General features: G+C 43.8%; 1 long non-coding RNA gene across 1 annotated transcript; it reads left to right on the forward strand.

Moving 5' to 3' along the window:
• Positions 1-4,459: 4,459 nt before the first annotated feature.
• Positions 4,460-6,502, forward strand: LOC307220969. Its single transcript, XR_013841233.1, has 2 exons — positions 4,460-4,603; positions 4,666-6,502. It is a non-coding gene; the product is annotated as an uncharacterized lncRNA (long non-coding RNA).
• Positions 6,503-6,946: the final 444 nt, after the last annotated feature.

Here is a 6,946-nt window from a genome sequence, read left to right on the forward strand (position 1 = left end):
TGGCCTACTCTGGGGTTGCGGCGTTCATATTGCTTTATTGGCCGAGGGACCCGGCTTACAGCTTCTGGGTCATGTGGTCAGCATGACTAAGCTGCTTCTGGTGAACCAGAGCAGCACATGGAAACGCTGTTTACCTTCCCGCCGGAGTGGTACCTATTTATCTACTTGCACTTTGACGTGCTTTTGAACTGCTAGGTTGGCAGGAGCTGGGATGGAGCAGCGGGAGCTCACCCCGTCACGGGGTTTCGAACTGCCGACCTTCTGATCGGCAAGCCCTAGGCTCTGTGGTTTAACCCACAGCGCCACCTGCATCCCTTCTTGCAAATGGGAATTAAGTCTAATTCACACAACAGCTTAGCCAGTGATAGGGCCCCTCACCCAGCCACCCAGAATCTCTTCTGGGTGAGGGGATGAGCGTGGAGGGGACTCGTGTCACCATTGATGACAGCAGCTGCTGTAAGAGGCTGGTGACCAGCTCTTTCCCCCTGGATTAATATGCAGATTGGATCCACTATGCCAGTCTCCCCAATGCCTCACCCTCCCAGCATGGCTGACCGAGAGGCCAGGCATGAGACTGCTCCACTCCCCACCCTTCACCCCTGCAGATCCTACGTGCATGCAAATTCTACATGCAGCTCAGATCACCTCCTCCACTTTACTGCCTACCAGCCCTTTGCTTCCCCCAGGAGACCCACATAAATTGGTTCAGTGGGATGTGCCTGGGGCCTGTTCACTGTCCTCCACCTTGACGCATCCCTTTTGTTGACTTTGCTAATACCACAGGGCTACCAGGAAGGCAAAGGCGGTACAGCTCTCAGCAATTAGCAGCGAATGGTGATGGCTTCACCTTAGCAACACTTAAAACTCCTGTGTTTTTATGTACTGCCCTGAGGTGGTTCTCTGAGAGCCACTTACGTTTTACATTAATGTCACTTCTAGGAAGGAAACAACGATCTAAAATGTTGTAACGCTTCATTCTGCCCTAAGGTTCAGTGGCGTCCCATTATCACCTGGGATATTTAAGGGCAAGACAGGACTGTAGCCAAAGGCATCCAGGCACTGCACTCGAAAAAGCCACCCTTGCTTACCTTGCAATAAAAATAGGGGACACCTTCAAAGATGCTCCACCAAGCATCTTCATCCTTGTTCTCTTGATGTGGGCTAGAGCCGATACTGAGGATTCGTTGGGATTACACGCATCTCCAGCTTGATGAGCTGGCACAGTGCGGATGGCAAAAGCAGTGACTGTATGTCCCAGAATTGTGACTGTAGCTATTAGCTCTTTGTGTTGGGAGCTTTCTCTTTTCATTACGTTTGAATATCGTAACTGAGATTGATTACCCTAAAGTGGGTTGAGGTTGATGAGATTACTCTGACATATAGAACAAATGTCGAGTCAGAGAAAGAGGATGAAAAATTGGATTGATAAAGTTGGATTGGTAGCTTGTTGCGGCAGTAATTGAAGTGCCTTGTTGTTGCTGTATTGTGATGGGCTTGGATAAAATATGGGCCCTCTTGTCTAGATCACACTTTTGAACAATAGCAAACTAAAAATAAAAAAGAGGCACATAGACGCCTTCATTCCAGTATTTGTTAAGGACACGTTCTAGTCTTGGCTGTCAATGTAGATTCTGAAAGGCTGTAATAAAAAAATATCTTCATTGTGTTTTGACAGCAGGAAAGCAGGTTGTCTCACCCCTTCAGAAAAGCAAGATGTATCATCTATATACATCCATGCTATTTTCAGATTCTCACATGTGAAAAATCAGTTTATGTTAACAGTGAATCTTCTGCATGTATACTCAGAAGTTAAGCCTCAATGAAAGTAACAGCACTCGTGCCCAAGTAAATACCTGCATAGGAATGTACCGTAAGCATTTTAAAATGCCATTGTACATAGTATATTATGAGTGTCAAGGGGAAGGGGCAAACAGGAGCACATTCAGCTGTCTTATTAGTCCCTGTCTACAATCTGATGCCTGCAAACTAAAATAATTGTGGATGTTGAAGCATGAGTTTGGCCAAGATGTGCTTTTGTGGTCACCAGTTTCAAAAGCACTGAAGTCCGCAGTGAAACATTTAAGACAAACAAGCAGCTCTGTTGACAGTTCTGTGGTACTGACAAGTCACCCCCTCCTCTGTTCTCTGGCTACAAGGCAACAAATTTCTATGCCCACCATGGATCCCCCTAATGCAGAGAGGCCACCCTGTGACTGAGACCTTTCAACCAACCCTTGTCTAGAGGGGAGCCTCATTTCAAAATGTGCTCAATAAAGACCAAACTTTCACAACTGTCAGCTCTAGCTCTCATTCATTCAGGGGTGACAGCAGCTGTGGAGCCCATATTTCCACCCCTGGAGGTCAGCCTATGGTAGCTCTCGCCACTGCCTGTGGACCACAGTTCCCAGAAACCCCCAGGAGCAGTCCTTTTGTATCTACCCGATACAATACAATATGATAATCTTTATTGTCATTGTCTCATACAGAACAACGAAACTGAAAAAATCTACATCAGACATTCAAAAACCAACAAACCTGCTATCCCAGCCTAGTTAACCCCCTAAAAACTCTGATACCCCATAATTAAATACAATATACTCCCACAGAGACTACCTTACACTGCGTTTAAAACCAAAATCACATTTGGATAGAAACTGTTTCTCAGGCGGCTAGTCCTAGTCTTTATAACCCTGTACCTTCTTCCAGAAGGCAGAAGCTGAAAGAGATCATTTCCGGGGTGCGCACTGTGCTGCACTGTCTCTGCAGCTTTCTTATGACACCTGAAAGTATAGATCTGATCCAAAGTGGGAATAGTGCACCTAATTATTCTCTCCGCAGTCTTTACAACCTTGGACATCTGTGCTGCGTGGTTTTCTTTGGAGGTGACAGGAGCAGCCCGTGCGTATGTCTGACATGCTTGCAAGTTGCACAATGTGGGTGTGGTGTGTGGCACAAGGTGAGCTATAGTGTTCCGTGTGCATTTGTTTGTGGCTGTGTGGTTGGTGGAGCATGTGGTGCGTGCCTGGGGAATGTGATGTTCAATGTGTGCTGATTGGATTGCCATGCTGAGCCCTGCTTGGGATACCATCTGTGCTCTGTCCCCTGTTTGTTTGCATCCCTGGACCGGCATTTCCAAGCTGCTTCCCGTGAGCTATCTCTGTGCAACCTTGCAGTTTGTACACACCTGGTGCCAACAGGTAGGGATGCTGGCTGAGATGGTTCTGTGGTTTGAGGGCTTGTCTTCCATTTGTGGGATGTGATCCATGAGAGGCAGTCAAGTACAACATTCCTTGTAATGCTAGAGAGGACATGCGAGGGAATATTTGGTCCAGCCAGTCGAAACTTCCTGTTCCTCCTGGCTGGAGCATCCTTCCTTTTACATGTTATAGAAGGTGGGCATGTCTTTACCTGTCCAGGTAACAAAAAGGACGAGTCACACAGCACCCTTCCTTCTTTTTTGACTTCCAACTTCATTTGACCAGCTTTTAACTAGGACTGCTCTGCTAGCTCTCAGCTAGCAGAAGCACTGGGATTATTCCCCCATATGGGGTAGATCCACATGTACGTATTTGTAACTAAGTCTGCCTTCAGGAATCCAACTGTGAGTGAACTTCTTTTCTTGATTTTGAATCAGATTGTGGTGTTTTTATTCTTTTAAGAGGGATTCAAGAGAACTTACCAGGAACGTACAATTCAATCTGAGACAGACTGAATTGTATAATAATGAGAGGCTAACACAAACCTGCAACCAGCTATCTGCTATGCATGTAAAAAGGGGAATGTAACTCTGCTAAGAAAAGGAACTTGCTAGCACAAGTTAGGAAGGATATTAATAAACAATATAACCTCTCCTGCCACCCTGAACCTTCCCACACCATTTGCCCTTCCCAGAGCTTCCTGAATGGACATACTTCACATTGACTTAACTTAAGATGTTGTAACTTGCATCACCTTCCTGTGTTTAGGGACTCAGCTACATTGGTAGAGAAAAAAATGCTTTATATGCATTATAACACTGTGACACCAGATGGCGCTGTGGAGTCCCACCTTTTGCCAATGGGCTTTCCCTTTATGAAGTTTACAACGAGTTTAACTGAATCGCGTTTTTGATGTGTCTAAATTCAGCCCAGGATTACACTGTTAGGAAGAAAGGAAGAGAAAGAAAGGGTTGAAGAAATGTTGGTGACTATGAGTGCAACAAAAGGCCAAACTTAAACATTTTAGGCATTTTATTAACCCTAAACTTCACAGCTCTCTGAGACACCAACTTTCCCAGCTTTTCTGAAGAATCATTCAAACATCATCTAGGTAGCTATATTTTCCCTATTTCTTTTAGACCAGTGTTTTCCAAAGTGGGTGATACCACCCTGGGGGGGGGGGCACTGGAATGATCCAGGGAGGCAGTAGTAGCCTCAGGTGTAATTGGGGGGGTTGGGGGGCAGGTTGGTGGAAGCATAAAGAAAGAAGAGAATTTTGAAAAAGCATTCATACATGTTTCATCTGTTGTTTAATTATGCTTACTGATGTAACATAGAGTTAAAGTCATCGTGGTTACTTTATTTTTCAAATAAACACACAAAATGCCAGATATAACCGATCAATGGTCAAAATCGCAGACGCAAATTTGTCACTGCATCTTTCTGTTTGTTTGCTTAAAGAAGATAGCTTTCCAGGGGGCCTCTGAGCAATTTTCTTTTCTGAAAAAGGGGCAGTGGGCCAAATAAATTTGGGAACCTCTGTTTTGGATAGATGCCCAATACGCTGTTTGGATACTGCAAGTGATATGTGTAGTCAGCCTAAGTCCTGAAACAAACGTGAAGAAACAATTTGGAAATGCTGTTTTTATTTATACCTCTGTTTGGACTCTCACTGGCTGTAGAACAATGGGCCACTGTCCTCTGTCTGTTTAATCCAATAGGGCTTGTGTCTGGAAACGCACCAGTATAATAGAACAGTTTGAACTACCAGCAATCCAGGAGCTCAATTTCTCCTAGAACTTGTTCAAATCAAGTATACTCCATGCAAAGTTAAGTAGGTGTGGTTGTCTTGAATTTAACAGTAAGTAGATAATCACTGTGTGTCAGGGTGTTTAGGTTGTGAATAGTTAAGCTATGTGTGCCAATTGTGTCTAGACCCAACTTTTAAATTACACAGCGCTGTGTGCCCTGTCGCTTTACTTTGTGTAAAGAAATATGTTTCACTAGCAATTGGTGGAACTTGTGGTGCTCTTGTGCAACATAATTCATGCTTTCACTGATTGCCTTCATTCTCTCTCTTTATAATACCCCCCATTCTTCTCTTTGTATTGAGGGCTTGTAAGAATCACTGCAGCAAATCTGCAAACGGAGTATTCCAAGGAAAATCACTGCCCATTTGTCTTAGAAAGAGTACAAAAAGTACAAGCTGTGGGCAATTGCTGCTCTGCTCTGCTGTGCATTGTGCCAATGTTAGTACAAGCTACCAAATTCCCCTCCCCAAAACGCCTGTGGGACCAATGTAAAATAAAGAAAACAATGTATTTATTCATTTCCAGTCTGGTGAGAGATTGATATTCAGAACCAAAGATGGGGTATCTTGAACCTGGTATGGAAAAAGAATTTGGCATCGCAGGAATCTCTTCCTTCCCTCTTTAAAGGAAGAATATGCTTCTAGTCCACATGGTTGCAGAAATAAATCATAAATGTGTGAACAGTTTCCTTGGAAAGGTCAGAACAGGGACTTTGGAAGAGGCTTCCACTGCGCAGGAATAAAGAGCGCATTTGTTCTGCGTGGTCCCCTATCCCTTCTAGAGGAGCTTAATTCATGACTTCATGCTGTCCCAATTCTCCAGAACCCCTTTCGTTTATTTTCCTCCACCAGTAAAATTGTCCCAGCGTTTTGAGTTCCAAGAAAATCCAATATTTCATTTATAATCAGCTAGACAAACTTTATTTATCCATGCACGGCATGTGCAATTTATTTTAACCTGCAAAATTGTACCACAGGGCAAATGCAGCCTTGTTCATATCTTCCATCAGGACCGGCCCACCCATGAGGCAAAGTGAAGCAACCGCCTCAGGTGGCAAGATCCCCCCTTTTTCCATGATATAGATCTTCACTCACCCCTTCTTCCTTGGGAGGGAAGGCGGTGCCATCTTGGGCCAACCCTGCCTTGCACCCTATTTTCCTGTGTCCTTTGCTGCATTTTAAACATGTCTGCCTGATATCCATGGAAAGGACACAACTTCCTTCTGCTCACACACAAACCTGTCAGCTGCAGTATGAAAATGTTATACACACTCAATCTGCTACCTTTGTTGTTATTATTACCTGCATATATGTGTGTACCTATAATCTCCTGTACAGTCTGAGTCATTGGACTGAAGCCAATTCTCTTCACAACAGGTGCAGTGAAAGCGGCCTGGAAATGTTTCAACAGCGGGCGTGAAGAACAGCAAACACGCCAGTCATTATCAGCCAAGAAATTTTGTTTTAGGAAAATTAAAACTGTACACTCTGGCAATCTGAGTATAAGTGGCCTGCATTTGTGTCTTCCCACATCACGGAGGCTCCTGTCCTATGCCTAGTCATGTACTTAAATTACCTTTGAGTTAAGCGTCATTGGTCTTTAAGTCTCTTAGTAACCTGCCTCGGGACGTTATGATAAATGATAGATTAGAAATGCATTAAGTAAAATCAGTCACAAGGAAGGATGTTTTGTTTTTTGGACAGTATTTCCTTTAAAAAAATTGCTTTTCTTAAACAACAGCACAGCACAGCATTTTATTTTATTTTATTTTATTTTATTTTATTTTATTTTATTTTATTTATTTTTTGTCAAACCTCACCTGAGCACAAGCCCTTTCTTTCAAGTAAGTATGACTGGGAATGCAGCCTTCGCTGAGCATCCATTTTTAGAAAAGTTTCCAGCGCATCATTTCCGAGCCTTTCAAGATAGCTTCAACTA

The sequence above is a fragment of the Podarcis cretensis genome (genome assembly GCF_951804945.1).
Source record: "Podarcis cretensis genome assembly, chromosome: 7".
Classification (NCBI taxonomy): domain Eukaryota; kingdom Metazoa; phylum Chordata; class Lepidosauria; order Squamata; family Lacertidae; genus Podarcis; species Podarcis cretensis.